Source organism: Coregonus lavaretus (assembly GCF_964263955.1).
Source record: "Coregonus lavaretus genome assembly, chromosome: 24".
Classification (NCBI taxonomy): domain Eukaryota; kingdom Metazoa; phylum Chordata; class Actinopteri; order Salmoniformes; family Salmonidae; genus Coregonus; species Coregonus lavaretus.
In genome coordinates this window covers 34,416,514-34,440,016 of record NC_140011.1, presented here as the reverse complement: position 1 = coordinate 34,440,016, position 23,503 = coordinate 34,416,514, and positions in this window count along the sequence as shown.

Below are 23,503 nucleotides of genomic sequence, written 5' to 3'. Positions count from 1 at the left end.
CCAGGCTGGGAGAGAGGGGCATGGCCCAGGCTGGTAGAGAGGGGGCATGGCCCAGGCTGGGAGAGAGGGGCATGGCCCAGGCTAGTAGAGAGGGGGCATGGCCCAGGCTGGTAGAGAGGGGCATGGCCCAGGCTGGTAGAGAGGGGCATGGCCCAGGCTGGTAGAGAAGGGCATGGCCCAGGATGGTAGAGAAGGGCATGGCCCAGGCTGGTAGAGAAGGGCATGGCCCAGGCTGGTAGAGAAGGGCATGGCCCAGGCTGGTAGAGAGGGGCATGGCCCAGGCTGGTAGAGAAGGGCATGGCCCAGGATGGTAGAGAAGGGCATGGCCCAGGCTGGTAGAGAGGGGCATGGCCCAGGCTGGTAGAGAAGGGCATGGCCCAGGCTGGTAGAGAGCGGCATGGCCCAGGCTGGTAGAGAGGGGCATGGCCCAGGCTGGTAGAGAGGGGCATGGCCCAGGCTGGTAGAGAGGGGCATGGCCCAGGCTGGTAGAGCTATAAGAGACAGGTGGAGGAGGGGGGTACTGGCTGCTTAGACTACATAGTGAATGTGAGACCCAGCAGGGTATTCCTGACATCAGGATCCATATTCCCACAGAAACTCACCCACTATCCTTCTGTAAGACAGTGGAAACAGAAGCAATGATTGATACTAGATTGTTAAATATTACAGCTGTTGTGTCTGTCTAGCTCTTGTGTGTCTCATCAGCCACCATGCTGTCAATTCTAGCCAAACAAATAAAAACATTGATATTCATTTCAGCTGTGATCAAATAAGGATCATATAATCAAATCCTGACCTGAAAATGGATCCCATAATTCAGTTTGTGCTAAATTGCATTTTATCACCCTTGTGGTGTGTGTTTGTAAAAACCACCAGCTGCTTCCCTCAATCATTTCACAAAGGATCCGATCATACAAACAGTTCAAGATCCTGGACTTCCTGATGGGCCGCCCCCAGGTGGTAAGGGTAGGCAACAACACATCTGCCACGCTGATCCTCAACACCGGTGCCCCTAAGGGGTGCGTGCTTAGTCCCCTCCTGTACTCCCTGTTCAACCACGACTGTGTGGCCAAGCACGACTCCAACACCATCATTAAGTTTGCTGTCGACACAATAGTGGCAGGCCTGATCACCGACAACGATGAGACAGCCTATAGGGAGGAGGTCAGAGACCTGGTAGTGTGGTGTCAGGACAACAACCTCTCCCTCAATGTGAACAAGACAAAGGAGATGATCGTGGACTACAGGAAAAGGAGGGCCGAACAGGCCCCCATTAACATCGACGGGGCTGTAGTGGAGCGGGTCGAGAGTTTCAAGTTCCTTGGTGTCCACATCACCAACAAACTATCATGGTCCAAACACACCAAGACAGTTGTGAAGAGGGCACGACAACACATTTTCCCCCTCAGGAGACTGAAATGATTTGGCATGGGTCCCCAGATCCTCAGAAAGTTATACAGCTGCACCATTGAGAGCATCCTGACCAGTTGCATCACCGCCTGGTGTGGCAACTGCTCGGCATCTGACCGTAAGGCGCTACAGAGGGTAGTGCGTACGGCACAATACATCACTGGGGCCAAGCTTCTTGCCATCCAGGACCTACAGTTGAAGTCAGAAGTTTACATACACCTTAGCCAAATACATTTAACCTCCTAGGGCTTAGTGGTCACATACGTGGACATCATTTTTCTCTAAAAGTACATCATATCAAAAGATGATACTTAGTTTTTATTCTAATTAGGTTCCAATAAGCCCAAATAGCAAAGAGAAATAAAAAATGCATGTAAAAAAATAGCTTGGGCCTTAAGAGGTTAAACTCAGTTATTCACAATTCCTGACATTTAATCCTAGTAAAGATTCCCTGTCTTAGGTCAGTTAGGATCAACACTTTATTTTAAGAATGTGAAATGTCAGAATAATAGTAGAGAGAATTATTTATTTCACCTTTTATTTCTTTCATCACATTCCCAGTGGGTCAGAAGTTTATATACACTCAATTAGTATTAGGTAGCATTACCTTGAAATTGTTTAACTTGGGTCAAACGTTTTGGGTAGCCTTCCACAAGCTTCCCACAATAAGTTGGGTGAATTTTGGCCCATTCCTTCTGACAGAGCTGGTGTAACTGAGTCAGGTTTGTAGGCCTCCTTGCTCGCACACGCTTTTTCAGTTCTGCCCACACATTTTCTATAGGATTGAGGTCAGGGCTTTGTGATGGCCACTCCAATACCTTGACTTTGTTGTCCTTTTTGCCACAACTTTGGAAGTATGTTTGGGGTCATTGTCCATTTGGAAGACCCATTTGCGACCAAGCTTTAACTTCCTGACTGATGTCTTGAGATGTTGCTTCAATATATCCACATAATTTTCCTTCCTCTTTGCGCCATCTATTTTGTGAAGTGCACCAGTCCCTCCTGCAGCAAAGCACCCCCACAGCATGATGCTGCCACCCCTGTGCTTCACGGTTGGGATTGTGTTCTACGGCTTGCAAGCAACCCCCTTTTTCCTCCAAACATAACGATGGTCATTATGGCCAAACAGTTCTATTTTTGTTTAATCAGACTAGAGGACATTTCTCCAATATCTCTTTGTCCCCATGTGCAGTTGCAAACCGTTTGGAGCAGAGGCTTCTTCCTTGCTGAGCGGCCTTTCAGGTTATGTCGATATAGGACTCGTTTTTACTGTAGATACTTTTGTACCTGTTTCCTCCAGCATCTTCACAAGGTCCTCTGCTGTTGTTCTGGGATTGATTTGCACTTTTCGCACCAAAGTACGCTCATCTCTAGGAGACAGAACACGTCTCCTTCCTGAGCGGTATGACGGCTGCGTGGTCCCATGGTGTTTATACTTGCATACTATTGTTTGTACAGATGAACGTGGTACCTTCAGGCGTTTGGAAATTGCTCCCAAGGATGAACCAGACTTGTGGAGGTCTACAATTATTCTTCTGAGGTCTTGGCTGATTTCTTTGGATTTTCCCATGATGTCAAATAAAGAGGCACTGAGTTTGAAGGTAGGCCTTGAAATACATCCACAGGTACACCTCCAATTGACTCAAATGATGTCCATTAGCCTATCAGAAGCTTCTAAACCCATGACATAATTTTCTGGAATTTTCCAAGCTGTTTAAAGGCACAGTCAACTTAGTGTATGTAAACTTCTGACCCACTGGAATTGTGATACAGTGAATTATAAGTGAAATAATCTGTCTGTAAACAATTGTTGGAAAAAGTATTTGTGTCATGCACAAAGTAGATGTCCTAACCGACTTGCCAAAACTATAGTTCGTTAACAAGTAATTTGTGGAATGGTTGAAAAACAAGTTTTAATGACTCCAACCTAAGTGTATGTAAACTTCCGACTTCAACTGTATATACTAGGCAGTGTCAGAGGAAGGCCCAAAATATTTTCAAAGACTCCAGTCACCCAAGTCATAGACTGTTCTCTCTGCTACCGCACGGCAAGGGGTACCGGAGAGCCAAGTCTAGGTCCAAAAGGCTCCTTAACAGCTTCTACCCCAAAGCCATAAGACTGCTGAACAATTAATCAAATGGCCACCCAGACTATTTACATTGCTGCTACTCACTGTTTATTATATGTAGAAATTACCTTGACTAACCTGTACCACCGCACATTGACTTGGTACCAGTACTCCCTGTATATAGCCTCGTTATTGTTATGTAATCTTATTGTGTTACTTTTTATTAAATGTTTTACTTTAGTTTATTTAGCAAATATTTTCTTAATTCTATTTCTTGAACTGCATTGTTGGTTAAGGGCTTGTAAGTAAGCATTTCACGGTAAGGTCTACACCTGTTGTATTCGGCGCATGTGACAAATACAATTTGATTTGATTTGATTTGATTTAAAGATGCATATTAAACATTTATATGCATGAATATTTCTCTTCATAAAAGTAAAGTGATGTAAATTTCCGCTGTGCTGTATTTAAATGTTGGTGAGACGGTTGTGTTTTGAGATAACATACAGATAGATGGTCCCTGATCTTTCGGCTTGTGTATCAGGCTGATGTTATCATGGTCTCCAGACTGGAACTAAGTAAAGTCTGACACACAGTCAGCCAGTCAGCCAGTCAGCCAGTCAGTCAGCCAGTCAGCCAGCCAGCCAGCCAGCCAGCCAGCCAGTCAGTCAGTCCATCAACCATGCACATGTTAATAACATTACCCATCATGCACCACAGTTTTCAGTGTAAATACACTGATAATGAATCTCATCATGATAAAAGTCATCAGCAAGACCACTTTGACCACTTTTACTGATCATATTTCAGCAGCTCATTCATACTTTCTGCTAGATTCAATGTGGATTGAGCAGATGAGCTAATGTGACTCTGGGAAACTAATTAGTGCTGTTAGAAAGCTTTTTATCACAGCAGCAGTCTGAATGGATCCATCAGTCGGCCTCTTCCTGTTCCTGCCCGGCTCAGTCAGCACTCTGCTGGAGCACTCAGTGACATCATCAGTAAGGGGTTGACCAGCAGGAAGCATCATCACTCCGACCTGACATGCAGCCCTGACTCAAACAGACAAGCCAAGGGTTGGAGGGTCCAGGGGGGTTGAACTTTGTTGCCACAGATATAGGAAGACCTTCTCCCTCCACCTTCGTACACCTCCCCTCCTTCTCCCTCCACCTTCATACACCTCCCCTCCTTCTCCCTCCATCTTCGTACACATCCCATTCTTCTCCCTCCACCTTCAAACACGTCCCCTCCTTCTCCCTCCACCTTCGTACACCTCCCCTCCTTCTCCCTCCACCTTCGTACACCTCCCCTCCTTCTCCCTCCACCTTCGTACACCTCCCCTCCTTCTCCCTCCACCTTCGTACACCTACCCTCCTTCTCCCTCCACCTTCGTACACCTCCCCTCCTTCTCCTTGTTACTGTATCAAACATTCTGAAATGGAAAAAAAAAAGACATGACCTGGATTTCCTTTATCCGCTCTCCCATCACTATGGTTACCACAGTCAGTAACCTTTTGTGCAGAGTAACAAGTAGCCTGGTCTCTTTACCCCATTTTCTAATGAAGAGGTTTGGAGAGGGATGACAGCACATACTGCATGCTCACAGGGGGAAAGGAGGGGCATCAAAAGAGAACGTCCATTAGGATGTCACCTCAGACTGGAACCCCCTCCGCCCTGCTGGCAGTTTGACAGTACTATGTAGACAGAGTGGCATTAGTCTGTTATTTAACCCACTGAATGTCAGACTCACTGAAAGCCTCTAATTTAGACACTGTTTAGGAAAATGGTTCGGGTGGAGGGGGCACACAGCCTTTTGACAAAAAATAGGAGTTCAGACAGAGGCTTGCTAGGGTCTTGTGTCTTGTAGTTTCTAGTGAATAATATAAGAGGAGCAAAGCTCTTCCATACTTACATTAGGGGGAGAAAGTCTTTGTTGTGCAGCAGCACTTCCCACGTAGTAGCTGACCTCAGTCTAACACTGGATGTGATGAAACAGCCTCCAGGTCAGTTATTAGGGCAGTAGATAGTCTAGCGGTTGGAGTGTTGGGACAGTAACCGAAAGGTTTCTGGTTTGAATATTCGTGCTGACAAGGTTAAAATTCTGTTGATGTTCCCTTGAGCAAGGCACTTAACCCTAATTTGGTCCAGGGGCGCCGTACTACTATGGCTGATTGTGTAAAACAACACATTTCCCTGTACCTATCCAGTGACAATAAAACATAATTTTTTTATAATGCTGCCTTGATGTCAAATATGAACACTCTCCTAATATCATAAAAACACAGAAAGGGAATATGAAAGCATATCTTATTCTGTGGGTCAGACAATAGTTGACCACGACACTGCTAGAAATACTAACCAAAGGAAACCTGGATCTTGCCTGGGTACCAGTTTGTTTGTGATAACATTCCACTCTTTTCCACTCCTTGTCATGCACTTTATGACAACTGCTGTAAAAAGGGATTTATAAAATTATTAATTGATTAATGCCAAACATACCGTATGACACAGAGTACAAGGAGTGGAATATTATGACAAAACAGGTCTGGATTTCAGGCTAACCTGGATCATATTAGATCCACAAATATTGGTGGAATAAAATAATATCTAAAGCTGTGGGATTTTGTGTGCAGAAGGCAGCTGGAGCCTACACAACAGAGCCTCTCCTCCACTTGAGATGACAGACAAAACAGTACCCTGTTATTATGGTGGCACAGGATTGGCACCCTATTGTTAGCATGCGCCCATGTGCCTCCCTAATCTCAACTTTCCATGGAAACATTTCGGGGAGATGGTGTTATGCTGTGGTTATCAGCTGTATTATGTTTTATAATCTGTGTCATATTCACTCTAAACTTCAAATGGATTAAAATAACTATTTTTATGATGAATCATAAAAATATGATCTGTGATTTAAAAAGTGTATAGCCATTAGATGACCCAGTTCAGGGATTACACAACAAATGCAACCCTCACTCACCCAGCAGGCGACAACTAGCTTAGCTGAAAGGAAAAAGTGTATTCATACGGAGTGGAACAAAAATGAACTGGCAGAGCATGAAGGCTTTGCCACAAAACAATCTATTTTGTGTGGATAATGGATACTCACTTTTTCATTCCTCTTTAATCAATAGCTGTGCCCTCGAAGTATCACTGAGGACTCTCTGTTTGACAGGAAATGAAACACAAAAAGTGGACACTGGACAAAGAAACATCACAGGTGAGTTCAAACTGACCTCACAGATCAAACAGGCGAGGACTCAGGACTCCACCCAGCCACACCTTGCTGACCTCTACACAATACAATGGTTTCACATGAAGGGGAAGAGCAAAGATTGACAAATAAACTCTCTAAAGAAGCTCAAGGCTTTTTGTAACAGAGGGTCAAATGAGAAGGGCACCCATTGTGTAGGGACATTATCTCTCTCCATCAATGCTCTCAATCCCAGAAACATCAAAGGAAGAGACATTTACCACTATCCGTTTCATCTTGACATATCTAAAGCAAAGTTATCCATCATTTGAAGATTAATAGCCATAGCCCAATAGAAACGCTTAATTTTTACCACAGACAAGATTTCTACTTGTGAGCAGGGGCGGTGTGTTCATTAGGGCGATATGGGCGACGCACTGCCAAACGGGAAAAGGAAGGGATTTTTTTTCTAATCAATTATATCACGGCAACAGTAGTTATCAGTGTTCTAATCTAGACGTCTGATCTGCCACTAAATGTCCAATCAGGCTAAAGTCGTGCTTCAAATGGCCCCGCCCGTTTTGGGGCGATTTCAGTCAGGTTGAAAATCGCCCCAGAAGTCTCTCATAGACTCTCATGTAAAATCTTTTTTTTTCAAATATCAGAGCTTTCAATACAATCTCTATGGGTTCCGGGAGGGCTTGCACTTACGCGCTTTCGTCATACGTAACATAACCATGAACATAACTAAGAAAAGAGCGGGTAGCAGCGTCAATCAATTCACGTACTACTGTCAAGATGGCTAGCGTTCAGTGCAACTCGATTGTCTCTTTGAAAGAAGTTCCTTTTTGTCGGCGAACAAATCAAGATAAATTGGCAACGAAACAATTAGGACCTCCCAGACCAAATTTAATAATTCAACAGGTTTCTACTAAAGGGGGAAAGTCCTACACACGAGGATTTTCCAAAAATTGGTACGAACAAAGAACCTGGCTAGCAGGCTGCGATGTAGCTAATGCAGTCTTCTGCTACCCCTGCTTACTCTTTCACCCTGAAGGCGGCACGGCAGACAGCACCGCTTGGACAGCGACTGGTGTAACGGACATGCACCATCTTTCAGAAAAGATTAAGAAACATGAGCTGTCAAAGACCCACATGGATAGCTGTTTGAGATTGTCTGCTTTGGGGAGAGTGAACATTGCCACTCAACTGGATGAGGGATACAGGCTAGCTGTCCGCCGCCACAACGATGAGGTTAGCAAGAACCGCCACATCCTCAGCCGGCTAATCCAGTGTGTGAAGTTTTGCGGAGTGTTTGAGTTAGCTTTGCGAGGCAAAGATGAAACTGAGGGCTCCACCAACCCTGGTATTTTTCTTGGACTTGTCAACTTTGTGGCACAATTAGATGAGGTGTTTGATGACCATCTTAAAAATGCTAAAGTTTTCAAGGGCACATCAAAGACCATTCAAAACGAGCTACTGGAGTGTATGCTAGCGGTCATGAGGGAACATATTGTGGAGGAGGTGAAGTCGGCGAACTTCGTAGCTATCCAAGCTGACGAGACCACGGACGTTTCTACACAGACACAGCTGGTGCTTGTGCTGAGGTACATAGATAGCAACCACAAAGTGCAGGAGCGCTTTTTTGAGTTCCTTCCCATCTCGGAATCAACCTCAGTCTCAATCGCCAGTGTTCTTTTGGAGAGACTGAACGGTCTTTTTGCCGACGACGAGAAAGTCAAACTCATTGCGCAAGCTTACGATGGAGCCAGTGTGATGAGGGGAGAGAAGGCTGGTGTGCAGCAAAAGGTGCGTGAGCATTTCAAGAATGCCCATTACGTGCATTGCTATGCGCATCAGCTGAATTTGATCATGCAGCAAGCTACTTCTCGCATCAAAAAAGTGAACATTTTCTTTTCCGATCTGAGCGGGATTGCAACTTTTTTTTCCCGGTCACCCAAACGCACCAGCATTCTTGACCAGACTGTTGCACGAAGACTGCCCAGACCTTCATCCACACGGTGGAACTTCAACAGCAGAGTCGTGAACACTGTCTACGAGAATCGAGACGACCTCATAGAATGTTTTGAAGCCATCCGGACGGGTTCATTGGGTTCATTTGACCAGCCCACCGTGAGAGAGGCATCTGGCTACGTGAGGATGCTACATGATGAAGATTTTATTTTTTTCCTGGGGCTTTTTCACAAAATCATGCCCCACGTCGACATTCTGTACCAGAAGCTACAGAAGAAGGACATCGATGCTGTCTTCATCAAACGTGCCCTCGACAGCTTCACAAGCAGTGTGCAGGCCATAAGGTAAGATTAAACAATATAATTCGATCTTTCTCAAAGCAGAGCTTTATTTGAAAATGTATGCATGAAAGGAGACTGCATTTGTGTTTGAAATTACATTATTCTCATTATATATGGCCAGTGGTGTAATCTAGCTTATTTTATATACTATGTGTACTGTACAGTGGTGCTCATAAGTGTATGAACACATTCTAAAGTTGACTAAAAAGAGGAATAAAAAAATAAAAAAATCATCTTTTGGAAATTGATCTTAATGACTTAATTAAAAAAGTTGGAAAATCCAACCTTTAAGGACACCAATTTTCTTTTCTTTTTTATTCCTCTTTTTAGTCAACTTTAGCATGTGCTCATAAGCTTATGAGCACCACTGTATACTGTGCTGAACATCCAGGCTATGTGAGACACAAAGGCTAACTTAAACACTAAAGACTTTATGCATCCCTGCCCATTTTAAGTGGAACTGAAGTATTTGTACTATACATGGATATATTGCATATACCTGTGCATCACATAGACAACAATACTGTACAAAGCCAACAAACACATTGGTCTGTTTGCCTTCAGGGACTCCTCTCAACAGCAGCTGCAAGAAGCAACAGGAGCCAAAAGACCCAGAACAGCTTTGAGAGAAGAGGAGAAGCAGAGGCTGTCTGAAGAGGTCTGCAACACCATCCTGGATCACAACAAAGAAAGGTTCTCTTTCTCTGGCCACCTTGTGAGTGCTACCTTACTGCAAGCAGACATGTTTGAAAGGTACTGCCATTCATTTCCTGATGAGGCTCTGAATGCCACTTTGAATGCATAGCCATGCTGAGCAAGGCAAAGCTCAAGACAGAACTATCTCTAATCTATGAGAATCCTGAATTCAAGGGCTGCTGTGGTGCACTGGCACTGTACCAGGTTCTCATGAGCTACAACCTCCAGGAGACGTTCTCTGAGACTGTGACTCTGTTGAACATCCTCATAACTACTCCCATGACAACAGCTGAAGCTGAGAGATGTTTCTCAACTTTGACACGAGTTAAGACATTCCTGCGAAATTCAATGGGCCAGGAACGTCTGAATGCACTGGCCATGCTTTCCATGGAGAGGGAACTAGTCCTCAGCATGCCTGATTTCAATGAGAAAGTCATTGACCGCTTTGCTGCATTGAAAGAGAGAAGAGAACAGTTTCAGTACAAGTAATGTAGCCTCTCTCTCTCTTTGTCCCTCCCTGTCTGTCTCTTTAACACACACACGCCCAAATCAGTTCACAGTTGATGTTGTTTAAAATAGTTGTTTTTCATTTTTTTTTAAGTAAAAATAAATAAAAAATCTGTTCATGTTCATTTTTACAAATCTATACAATTGGCCAGAATATGGTTGATCATATTTACAAATCTATACAATTGGCCAGAATATGGTTGTTCATTTTTACAAAGCCATACAGATAGCTGTGTTTACCTTTTCTAGAAATTATTTTCAAATTCTGTTTTCAGACAAAATGTCTATCACTGTTCATTTTCACAAATCTATACAAGAGGGCAGAATATGGAAGTCTATAAAAATGTCTTATTACCAATAACTTGCATCAATGTTTTCAGTAGCCTCTATCAAAAGCTCCTGCTTGCTTGTTGTGAAATATGCTCAGGTGCACATATTTCCAATTCAACCATGAGGCCTTTTTGAAGCAAGTAATGTGTATATCAGTATTGACTTATATGCTGCCCCTGTCTTCATGTTGTTGCTGGACATATCTTTTTTTAAATGTGTGTAGGTCACCTAAATCATCAGAAAAATTGCCCCCCCTGAGAATTTTTTCAGGAGCCGCCACTGCTTGTGAGATACAGCATACGGGGCGGCAGGTAGCTTAGTGGTTAAGAGCGTTGTGCCAGTAACCGAAAGGTCGCTGGTTCTAATCCCCGAGCCGACTAGGTGAAAAACCTGTCGATGTGCCCTTGAGCAAGGCACTTAACCCTAATTGCTCCTGTAAGTCGCTCTGGATAAGAGCGTCTGCTAAATGACCAATTTATAATTTATTATATGATCACAAGGTCCAGGCATCACTTGCGATGTGCTAACTGTGAGACTGAAGTGCCACCTTGTGGACAATCTACAAACTTACGCTGCGCTCGCCTTTTTTTCTTTACATTTTATGGTCGGAAGGAGAGAAGGACAAACATGATCCGTTTAATCCCTTAATGATCTGCTCCAAGATCATATTAGGTACGACATAAATAAGAAAATAAGAAAAATATAAATATTGTCACATACACCGGATAGGTGCAGTGAAATGTGTTGTTTTACAGAGTCAGCCATAGTAGTACAGCACCCCTGGAGCAAATGAGGGTTAAGTATTTTGGCCCTTTTATTCTGTGATCACTTGTCAGCAATTAGGTTGCTGTGGGCTAATGAGTTGACGTATTAAACCAATTCTGAGACAGGATGTAATCTATGAATGATTGTAGGCTATCTTTTGAGTCTTAGTGAATCTTCTAACACGGTGATGTTATTTATAGCCAGAGCCTGTCAGATAAGCTGTTCTAGTGACCCCTAGTGTGAAGGCTCATAACCACACGCCATTTCAGCCTCAGGGCAGGAGGCCACACTGAAAACCTATGAGCATAGCTAGCTGGGGAGAAAAAAACTGGACAGATGTCTCCAGGGTGTAGGATCCCACCCATCCATCTGAAAAGAAATAGAACGTCTCTCATCACTACCACTAAATATTGAGTGAGTGATGTAGCCTAAACGCAGGCGAAATCTGTGTAGACGAACAAGCGCTGCTACACTAACTTAAAACCCTGGTGCTATGTACGGTGCATTAGGAAAGTATTCAGACCCCTTCACTTTTTCCACATTTTGTTACGTTACAGCCTTATTCTAAAAATGTATTTTTATTTTTTATTCCCTTATCAATCTACACACAATACCCCATAATGACAAAGCAAAAACAGGTTTAGAAATGTTTGCACATTTATATAAAAAAAAAAAAACAGAAATATCACATTTACATAAGTATTCAGACCCTTTACTCAGTACTTTGTTGAAGCACCTTTGGCAGCGATTACAGCCTCAAGTCTTCTTTGGTATGACGCTACAACCCCAGTCTGAGATCCTGAGAGCTCTGGAGGAGGTTTTCATCAAGGATCTCTCTGTACTTTGCTCCGTTCATCTTTCCCTCGATCCTGACTAGTCTCCCAGTCCCTGCCTCTGAAAAAAAAAAACATCCATCCTCAATCTTGGTTTCATCAGACCAGAGAATCTTGTTTCTCATGGTCTGAGAGTCCTTTAGGTGCCTTTTGGCAAACTCTAAGTGGGCTGTCATGTGCCTTTTACTGAGGAGTGGCTTCCGTTTGGCCACTCTACCATAAAGGCCTGATTAGTGGAGTGGTGCAGAGATGGTTGTCCTTCTGGAAGGTTCTCCCATCTCCACAGAGGAACTCTGGAGCTCTGTCAGAGTGACCATCGGGTTCTTGGTCACCTCCCTGACCAAGGCACTTCTCCCCCAATTGCTCAGTTTGCAATGTGTAGATTGATGAGGAAAATGTTTTATTTAATACATTTTAGAATAAAGGCTGTAATGTAACAAAATTTGGAAAATGTCAAGGGATCTGAATACTTTCCGAATGCGCTGTATATGCCCATGCCTTTCACAGGCTCCCCCTGAGAATACCTGGCAGCAGCCATCGCTGATTTTTGACTGAATGTGACCCCATGACACGGAGGTGCCCAGGACGGCTAGTCACTCAGGCTCCCAGAATGCTCAGGGGTTTCATTCCCCTCTATTAATCTGGAAAATATGTGTCATGTCCTAACGGTCCTCAGATTTGCCCACTAGACCTTGCTACCTGCTCTGGCACAAGGTGATGACGTAAGCATCACTCCAGGACCAGAGAGCAGGGAAAGCAATTATGGGGACAAAGAAGAGGGAAATGGAGCAGCAATTAAAGCCATCTGAGTCAATAGAGGGGGAGAGATTGGGATGGCTGTGCTGTGGAGATAGGCTGTTCCTCCATCACTGCCGAACAAACCCAGTGAGTTTATATGTGGATAGGCTACTCCGACTGGGAGGCTGTGGTACTACATGGGCACCAGCTATTTCAGGTAAAACACCGTTTTCAAAATGCATAAAATCAAGGAAGACATTTAACAATCCTGCTGATCATTTAATCAAAGTAGTAGCATCACTCACATGAGGGAATTGAGAGATGTGCACAAAAAGCAGGAAAGTCCTTACAGTGCAATGACACAATATGAGAGCACGTAGATAAAGGGCCAATGGTGGTCATAGAAAGATAATTAGAATGCACAAAAACATTGGTAAAGGACACAGAATAATGCTTTCAAGGAATACATTATATTACACAGATACCAACAGTACAATCAAGAAGGCACATACGTTGTGTAAAATAAAAAAAAGGCTGAATTGTATAAATATGGTCTTTCTTACATTTGTTACATTCATCCTGTTATGCTAAAATAGATGAGCCAACACCTCAGACTAGTTGGGCAGATCTCCAGTTGTGTTCTTGCCTGCCTGGAGTCTGCCAATTAGTGATCATGTCAGGTGAACTGGCCCTTCACTGCTGTGATGCTACAGGTGAGGTTGGGGGGGTGATAGCTCTCATCTCAAGAGGGCAACCAACCCCTACCAAGCAGGCACTCACGCTCTGCCTCAATTAGCTTTCATGTACTCGAGAGTATGGAGGCCTGGTCCATTAGCTTCCCACCACAGATCAGGCACCAGACTGATCTTAGAGTAATACAGGAATATTTTAATGTTAATTTCCTGCGGGAGCTTTAATTAAGCATTTCATTAAAACATGATAAAAGAAAGTGTACTTGAAAAAGATGCATCTAACCCCTCTGTGAAAAATGTCTCAGCAAGTTAACCCTGTAGTGAAGCCTACACAAGAAATAAGCAAATAAATGCTCTCCGATCTGATTCATTGAGTTGGGTGAAATAATGGCTCTGTAATATCAATGTTAAAGAAACATTACTAGAGGATCCACATCTGCAGGTCTTAAATGTTACATGTGGAGATATTATATGCCAAAAGAGTCAAAAGTCATATCAAGATGACAAGTATGGCACTATTTTCCGACATCAATATTTTCCACTCCTTCAATGATCCAGAATTTGTTGACAATTCTGTTTAGTTAACGCTTGACAGGTTGCCTTCTACTACTGAGCAAAGTGAGAGAAACTTTACAATATCATCTGTTTATCAAAACAGTAACCCAGCTTACAAGACAGGTCCCCAGCACATAAGATAACGTTTTCCTTTGGTTTATATTTTCTAAACATTGTTAGAACGTTTTTAGTCAAGCATGATAAAAATGATCTGCCACAAAATAACGTGCTTAAAATGGTTCAAATGTTCAACATAGAATTTGAAAGGTGTAAATATTTATAGAATATAAATCACAAAACAATTTATTAGACTAGTAATTTATACTGTAGTTTGATCAGCACAAAGTGATGAGAGAGGCAGGACAATGCGTCCGAGTGGGCTCTGATGATCCGAATGAGCTACACGGCGGCCAGTTCAAAATCTGGAAACATTTCCATATGACCCGCATTCTCCATATCTGAGGGCAATGGAGCAATTTTGTGTTTCATTCGGTAAAGCATCACGATCAACATGGCAAGCAAAAATAAGAGGAAACATACAAAAAGTCCAAGGTATGTCGATAAACTTGGTAGCGTTGGGTCTTGACGTTCAATTTGCGCGACAGTTGTTGTCCAGATGGGCTCCTCGCTGGAGTTGAATACAATTTTGGAAAAACCATCAGGTCTTGGGGTAGAAAAGTTCCTCCAGATTATTTGGTGATTCATCATGGTGAATATTACAGTGGTGTCATCAAGCTGTTGCCTGTGGGTTTCACGTGAATGAATGGTTTATGTCCAATTACATTTGAATGTGCAATCGATCGACATAATTCAAACGGTTTGGTGAATAAAGTCCGTTTTGTGAGTCCGAGTTCAAGTTTCGAGGATACACGGTGACCGTAGTAGATTTTGAGGTGTGCGTATAAGCACACGGGCGCGCGGACTTCTGTCACGCCTGTGAGTGCGCTCTTTGCGTTTTCTTTATTTAGGACGATCCGTAGGACTACGTCGCCCTTATAATGAGAGCATATGCATGATACAAAGCTTAATAGAAGACCGCTCTTTATTTGAATGCATTTAAAATGGACTTCTAATATGCTCTAAAGGTGAAAATAAATAAATACATTGTCTAGGGTTTTTTTGCGCACTGTCGTGACTGCGTTTCTCGTTGCCTCCCCCCAGGTCCTCTTATTTGGCAATTTGCTGTAAATAGACTATCCCTGAAAGCTAGAATCTTTAATTCAAACAATAACAAAGCACATACCCTGCCTCAGTTTTGGTAAAAAGCTGATGGATGGGCCTGGAGAAATGTAACCACTCTTAAATTCATAGGCAGAGATATGGACGCAAGGACTGACCATCCATGATATAAAAGTTATAATTTTAACCATGTTTTAAGGCTATACAGTGTATGTTTACATTTATATTGTTTACAAACAATGGAGTAAAACAGCTAATATTTTGGGTTCTGATGGGTTACGACAGAAGAACTATGCTCATGAGTCATTTATAAGTTATATTCTTCTTAATATTCTAAAAGGGGGGAGAAAACAGGGAGGGGGCGGTGGAGAGGGATATGTTTAGCTTGGGAGAGAGAAGGAAGGATTTAGCTATACTACAATGTAATTTTATTTATTTTTGTGACTTGCAAACCTGCTGTAAAATGAATAAGAGATCTGGACAGATTAGGAGAGGATGTCAAGTCATTATTATTCCTTGTTTGTCATTATAGCTAAGATTCAATGGTGGTTATTGGTGAGCGTGGAGAGGGGCTCTATCTGGGGGATGGGGATGGGATGACTGGGAAGGCATCAGACTCTTCTCTGAGTTGTGTGTGGTGCCTCCACTCATCTCACTTCAGTCTCTCAGTGGACCCACTCTCCCCAGGTCACCCACCAGCCACTATATTTTAATTTAATTTACAAGGTAATACAAACTGACCACAATACTTCAGTGGCAGTATTTCTTAAATATCGCCTCAAAGTACAAAGAAGTACTTTACTTTATGTTTTTTGTGTGTTTTCTGTTAAATGTCAGCTCAGTCCACATGCTCACACGCTCTATATATGTAATGTATACAATAACTATGTATTCATACTATGACTCTCCCATTTCATGTAATGCCCACTGTCCTCATACGACATGTCTGCTAAAATGTTTTATCACGGTTTTCAATGATAGACAGAACAGACAAGGTGATTGTATACAAGTAAAGACAAACTAAATCCAACTCATTACATGGAATATGCAAGGGCTCCATGATAATAAAAAAAAGCATATGGTTCTTGAACACTTAAAGAGATTGTCAGCAGATGTGGTTTTCCTGCAGGAGTTACATTTAAAAAAAGGAGAACTTTAATATTTAAAGAGCTGGGTTAGAGAGGCCTATGCTGCCACCTACTGTAGTAACAGCAGAGGTGTAGGCATCCTGATAAATAAGAATACACAATTTTCCCTTATATCCCAGCACACGGACCTCAGAAGGCCATTTTCTAATGTTCAATTGTACCTTAAATGGTGAAAAATACACATTGATTTCATTGTATATCCCACCAGGAGCACATCTGATGTTTTTCTATATAATTTAAGCTATATTAGATCAAATCCAGAAAGGAACTATTATCTAAGCAGGAGACTTAAATCATATATTCGATAAGATTGACAGACGTAGCAATAAAAGAGGCAAATTTAAGAAAAGCTATTCAAGAATTGACAACATTTTGATTTCCAAAATATGGAGAATGAACAGAGACCCGAAATGTATTAAATACGTAAATTATATATTTTTTACCTTTACCATTACAAATGTAGACATAGAGGACAGATAAAAGCCGTCCCCTGATATAATTTGGGATGCTTTTAAGGCGTACATTAGGAGAATGATAATCTCATACTCGGCAAAAGTTCAATCTGAGAGAAATTAAAATTAAAGAAAAATAAAACACTATTTCAGAAAAAGCCCATAAAAAATCTTTACAAGGTAAAGAAGAAAATACTATTTCTGAATTTAAGCAGGAATATTATATTTTACATTTGAAGAGAGCCAACAACTACAGGTTAAACTCAAATAAAGCATACTATTTAATGGCAAATAAACCGGGTAAATATCTCGCAGCCCTCACAAAACGAATAAACGCCAAACCAGTTATATTTTTAAAAGATAGAGATACAAATGCGTTAATTAGAAACAACAGTGCTATTAATTACAATTTTAAAAGCTTCTATAAAATCGACATAAATCAGAATTAAACAACAGTTGGACTGATCCTACAGCATTCTTAGACACAACAATCCTGAAGCAGGACCCAAACGTAACAGGTATCAGTATTGGTAAACATGAATAGAAACTAAACTTATTTGCAGATGATCTCCTGATATACCTGACCAATATTGAAAACTCAATGCCCCTTGCTAAAAGTATTTTCAGAACACTCTAAAATCTCAGGATATAAAATGAACGTGGAAAAGAACTAAATAATGGCAATACGAAAAATAAAATCATGATTTACAGCAATCCTTTAAGTGGACCACAACAAATATAAATGATGCTTAATAAGTGACAACAAACAACAAGTATATAAAGATAATTTTATCCCATTATTCAACAATATGAATGCAGATCTAATTAAATTGAAAAATCTTCCCATAAATCTTACAGGTAGAATAAACCTCTTCAGAATGGCATGGCTCCCAAAGTTTTTATATTTATTCTAGGTAATACCAATTACCCCACTGAAGACATTCTATAAAAATATATACTTGGTCATAACAGACTTTATGTGGGCAAATAAAATTCATAGAATAAAAAGGAACATTTTACATATTCCTAAAAAGAGGGTGGTTTTAACCTTCCAGACTTGGAATTGTATCAACTCGACACTCAGCGCTTTTACTTGCTACATTGAGGGCATGCAGTTGTGTTACAAATCACCTAGCAACCGCACCAGGCGCCATGTTGGAAGACCAGTCAGTCCTCCAATCATCCACATGGCTAGCTGCGTTTTGCTATCACCGGAAACTTCGGGAAGATTGCCCATTATTTTGTTTTTCTAAGGACCCAGCAAACGGAGGCCGTGAGAGAACCTACAGTGCATTTGGAAAGTATTCAGACATTTACATTTTAGTCATTTAGCAGATGCTCTTATCCAGAGCAACTTACAGTTAGTGAGTGCATACATTTTCATACTGGCCCCCCTGGCCCCCCGTGGGAATCAAACCCACAACCCTGGTATTGCAAGCGCCATGCTCTACCAACTGAGCTACACGGGGCCTATTACTTTTTCCCCATTTTGTTACGTTACAGCCTTATTCTAAAATTGATTCAATCGTTTTTTCCCCTCATCAATCTACACACAATACCCAATAATGACAATGCAAAAAGAGGTTTTTATGCAAATATATAAAAATAAATAACTGAAAAATGTCATTTACATAAGTATTCAGACCCTTAACTCAGTACTTTGTTGATGCACCTTTGGCAGCGATTACAGCCTTGAGTCTTCTTGGGTATGACGCTACAAGCTTGGCACACCTGTATTTGGGGAGTTTCTCCCATTCTTCTCTGCAGACCCTCTCAAGCTCTATCAGGTTGTATGGGGAGCGTCGCTACACAGCTATTTTCAAGTCTCTCCAGAAATGTTAGATCGGTTCAAGTCCGGCTCTGGCTGGGCCACTCAAGGACATTCAGAGACTTGTCCCGAAGCCACTCCTGCGTTGTCTTGGCTGTGTGCTTAGGGTCATTGTCCTGTTGGAAGGTGAACCTTCGCCTCAGTCTGAGGTCCTGAGCACTCTGGAGCAGGTTTTCATCAAGGATCTCTCTGTACTTTGCTCCGTTCATCTTTCCCTCGATCCTGACTAGTCTCCCAGTCCCTGCCGCTGAAAAACAACGTACTGAGTAAAGGGTCTGAATACTTACACTACCGTTCAAAAGTTTAGGGTCAAACATACAGTCGTGGTCAAAAGTTTTGAGAATGACACAAGTATTGGTCTTCACAAAGTTTGCTGCTTCAGTGTGTTTAGATATTTTTATCAGATGTTACTATGGTATACTGAAGTATAATTACAAGCATTCCATAAGTGTCAATGGCTTTTATTGACAATTACATTATGTTTATGCAAAGAGTCAATATTTGCAGTGTTGACCCTTCTTTTTCAAGACCTCTGCAATCAGCCCTGGCATGCTGTCAATTAACTTCTGGGCCACATCCTGACTGATGGCAGCCCATTCTTGCATAATCAATGCTTGGAGTTTGTCAGAATTTGTGGGTTTTTGTTTGTCCACCTGCCTCTTGAGGATTGACCACAAGTTCTCAATGGGATTAATGTCTGGGGAGTTTCCTGGCCATGGACCCAAAATGTAGATGTTTTGTTCCCCGAGCCACTGTCACGATCGTCAGGAACAGAGGAGGACCAAGGCGCAGCGTGATGAACGAACATATTTATTTAATTAATGAATGCACGAACAAAACAACAAAACGAAAACGTGACGTCCTACGGTAAACACAACCCAAACGGAACAAGATCCCACAAACACGAATGGAAAACAGACTGTTTAAATATGGTTCCCAATCAGAGACAACCAGCCACAGCTGACACTCGTTGCCTCTGATTGAGAACCACACTGGCCAACATAGAAATAGAACACATAGACCTACAACACAGAACTAGAATACATATAATCTACACACCCTGGCTCAACATATAGAGTCCCCAGAGCCAGGGTGTGACAGTACCCCCCCCCCCCAAAGGCGCGGACTGCGACCGCGCCTCAACATAGACAAACCAGGGGAGGGCTGGGTGGGCATTCCTCCTCGGAGGCGGTTCCGGCTCCGGGCTTGACCACCACCCTTCAAAACTCCCCCCGTAGCGCCCCTGGTCCGGTCTGGCCCCGCTGGCTGGAGCTGGACTGGACATCGTAGGAGCGGATTGCTTCAGCTCCGGTGTGGAGCAGCTGACCGGTACCTGACCAGGCACCGGTGACCCAGGCACGGGTTGTGCCGGACTGACGACGCACACCCCTGGCTTGGTGCGTGGAGCAGGAACGGGCCGGACCGGACTGACGACACACACCCCTGGCTTGGTGCGTGGAGCAGGAATGGACCGGACCGGACTGACGATGCGCACCCTTGGCTTGGTGCGTGGAGCAGGAACGGGCCGGACCGGGCTGACGATGCGCACCCCTGGTTTGGTGCGTGGAGCAGCAACGGGCCTTACCGGGCTGACGACTCGCACCCCTGGCTTGGTGCGAGTGGCAGGAACAGGCCGGGCCGAGCTGACGACTCGCACCCCTGGCTTGGTGCGAGTGGCAGGAACAGGCCGGGCCGGGCTGGCGACGCGCACCGTAGGCTTGGTGCGAGTGGCAGGAACAGGCCGGGCCGGGCTGGCGACGCGCACCGTAGGCTTGGTGCATGGAGCAGGAACAGGCCGGGCCGGGCTGGCGACACGCACCGTAGGCTTGGTGCGAGGGGCAGGAACAGGCCGGGCCGGGCTGTGGAGACGGATAGGAGGCCTGGAGTGAAGAGCGGCCACAACCCGTCCTGGCTGAATGCCTACCTTCACACACTCTGTGTGAGGCATCCGCACAGGACGTACAGGGCTGTGTACCCGTACTGGCATAACAGCACGTGACACTGGCGCAGGATATCCGGGACTGAGGAGAGGCACTGGAGACCACGAGCGCTGAGCCGGCACACTCCGTCCTGGCTGCATGCCCACCTTCGCACGACACGTGCGGGGTGCTCGCACAGGACGTACCGGACTATGCCGGACCACTCGTGGCACAGTACGCAGCTCCGCATACCGCGGAACCTGCCCAGTCCCATGCTGCCATGCCTGAGTACGGGGAGTTGGCTCTGCTCTCCATCCAGGCTCCGCCAACCTGCCTTCTGGCCCCCCAAACCCGGTGGCCTCCTCTCCAAATCTCCCAAATCGCCCTGTGGCAGCCTCCTGCTGCCCAGTCGCCCATGCCGTGTGCCCCCCCCTAAAAAATGTTTGGGGTTGCCTCTCGTCCGACCGACGACGACACTGTTTACGCCGTTGCTCCTCTCTACGTCGCGCCTCTACCGTCTCCCTCCATGGACGGCGATCCATCCCGGCCTGGATTTCCTCCCAGGTCCAGGACCCCTGCCCGTCCAAGATCTGCTCCCACGTCCAGGCTGCCTGCTCCTGGACACGCTGCTTGGTCCTGGTATGGTGGGATCTTCAGTCACGATCGTCGGGAACAGAGGAGGACCAAGGCGCAGCGTGATGAACGAACATATTTATTTAATTAATGAATGCACGAACAAAACAACAAAACGAAAACGTGACGTCCTACGGTAAACACAACCCAAACGGAACAAGATCCCACAAACACGAATGGAAAACAGACTGTTTAAATATGGTTCCCAATCAGAGACAACCAGCCACAGCTGACACTCGTTGCCTCTGATTGAGAACCACACTGGCCAACATAGAAATAGAACACATAGACCTACAACACAGAACTAGAATACATATAATCTACACACCCTGGCTCAACATATAGAGTCCCCAGAGCCAGGGTGTGACAGAACTTAGTAATCACTTTTGCCTTATGGCAAGGTGTTCGTCACCAAACTGTTCTTGGATGGTTGGGAGAAGTTGCTCTTGGAGGATGTGTTGGTACCATTCTTTATTCATGGCTGTGTTCTTAGGCAAAATTGTGAGTGAGCCCACTCCCTTGGCTGAGAAGCGACCCCACACATGAATGGTCTCAGGATGCTTTACCGTTGGCATGACACAGGACTGATGCTAGCGCTCACCTTGTCTTCTCCGGACAAGCTTTTTTCCGGATTCCCCAAACAATCAGAAAGGGGATTCATCAGAGAAAATGACTTTACCCCAGTCCTCAGCAGTCCAATCCCTGTACCTTTTGCAGAATATCAGTCTGTCCCTGATGTTTTTTCTGGAGAGAAGTGGCTTCCTCGCTGCCCTTCTTAACACCAGGCCATCCTCCAAAAGTCTTCGCCTCACTGTGTGTGCAGATGCACTCACACCTGCCTGCCACCATTCCTGAGCAAGCTCTGCACTGGTGGTGCCCCGATCTCGCAGCTGAATCAACTTTAGGAGACGGTCCTGGCGCTTGCTGGACTTTCTTGGGCGCCCTGAAGCCTTCTTCACAACAATTGAATTGAGTTTTTTAAATTAATTTTTATTTAACCTTTATTTAACTAGGCAAGACAGTTAAGAACAAATTCTTATTTACAACGATGACCTACACTGGCCAAACGCGGACGACGCTGGGCCAATTGTGCACCGCCCTATCGGAGTCCAAATCACAGCCAGTTGTGATACAGCCTGGAATCTAACCAGGGGATCTGTAGTGATGCCTCAAGCACTGAGATGCAGTGCCTTAGACCGCTGCGCCACTCGGGAGCTCTTGAAGATCCGATAAATGGTTGATTTAGGTGTAATCTTACTAGCAGCAATATCCTTTCTTGTGAAGCCCTTTTTGTGCAAAGGAATGTTGACGGCATGTGTTTCCTTGCAGGTAACCATGGTTAACAGAGGAAGAACAATGATTTCAAGCACCACCCTCCTTTTAAAGCTTCCATTCTGTTATTCTAACTCAATCAGCATGACAGAGTGATCTCCAGCCTTGTCCTCGTCAACACTCTCACCTGTGTTAACGAGAGAATCACTGATCCTTTTGTGGCAGGGCTGAAATGCAGTGGAAATGTTTTTTGGGGGGATTAAGTTCATTTTCAATTAATTCAATTAATTGCAATTCATCTGATCACGCTTCATAACATTCTGGAGTATATGCAAATTGCCATCATAAAAATTGAGGCAGCAGACTTTGTGAAAATTAATATTTATGTCATTCTCAAAACTTTTGACCACGACTGTCCATGAAATGAGTTTGAATAGGAAATATAGCAAAATTAATAGGAAATGTAGTCATTGACAAGGTTATAAATAATGATTTTTAATTGAAATAATAATTGTGTCCTTCAAACTTTGCTTTCGTCAAAGAATCCTCAATTTTCAGCAATTATAGCCTTGCAGACCTTTGGCATTCTAGTTGTCAATTTGTTGAGGTAATCTGAAGAGATTTCACCCCATGCTTCCTGAAGCACCTCCCACAAGTTGGATTGGCTTGATGGGCACTTCTTACGTACCATATGGTCAAGCTGCTCCCACAACAGCTCAATAGGGTAGAGATCCGGTGACTGTGCTGGCCACTCCATTACAGACAGAATACCAGCTGACTGCTTCTTCCCTAAATAGTTATTGCATAGTTTGGAGCTGTGCTTTGGGTCATTGTCCTGTTGTAGGAGGAAATTGGCTCCAATCAAGCGCCGTCCACAGGGTATGGCATGGCGTTGCAAAATGGAGTGATAGCCTTCCTTCTTCAAGATCCCTTTTACCCTGTACAAATCTCCCACTTTACCACCACCAA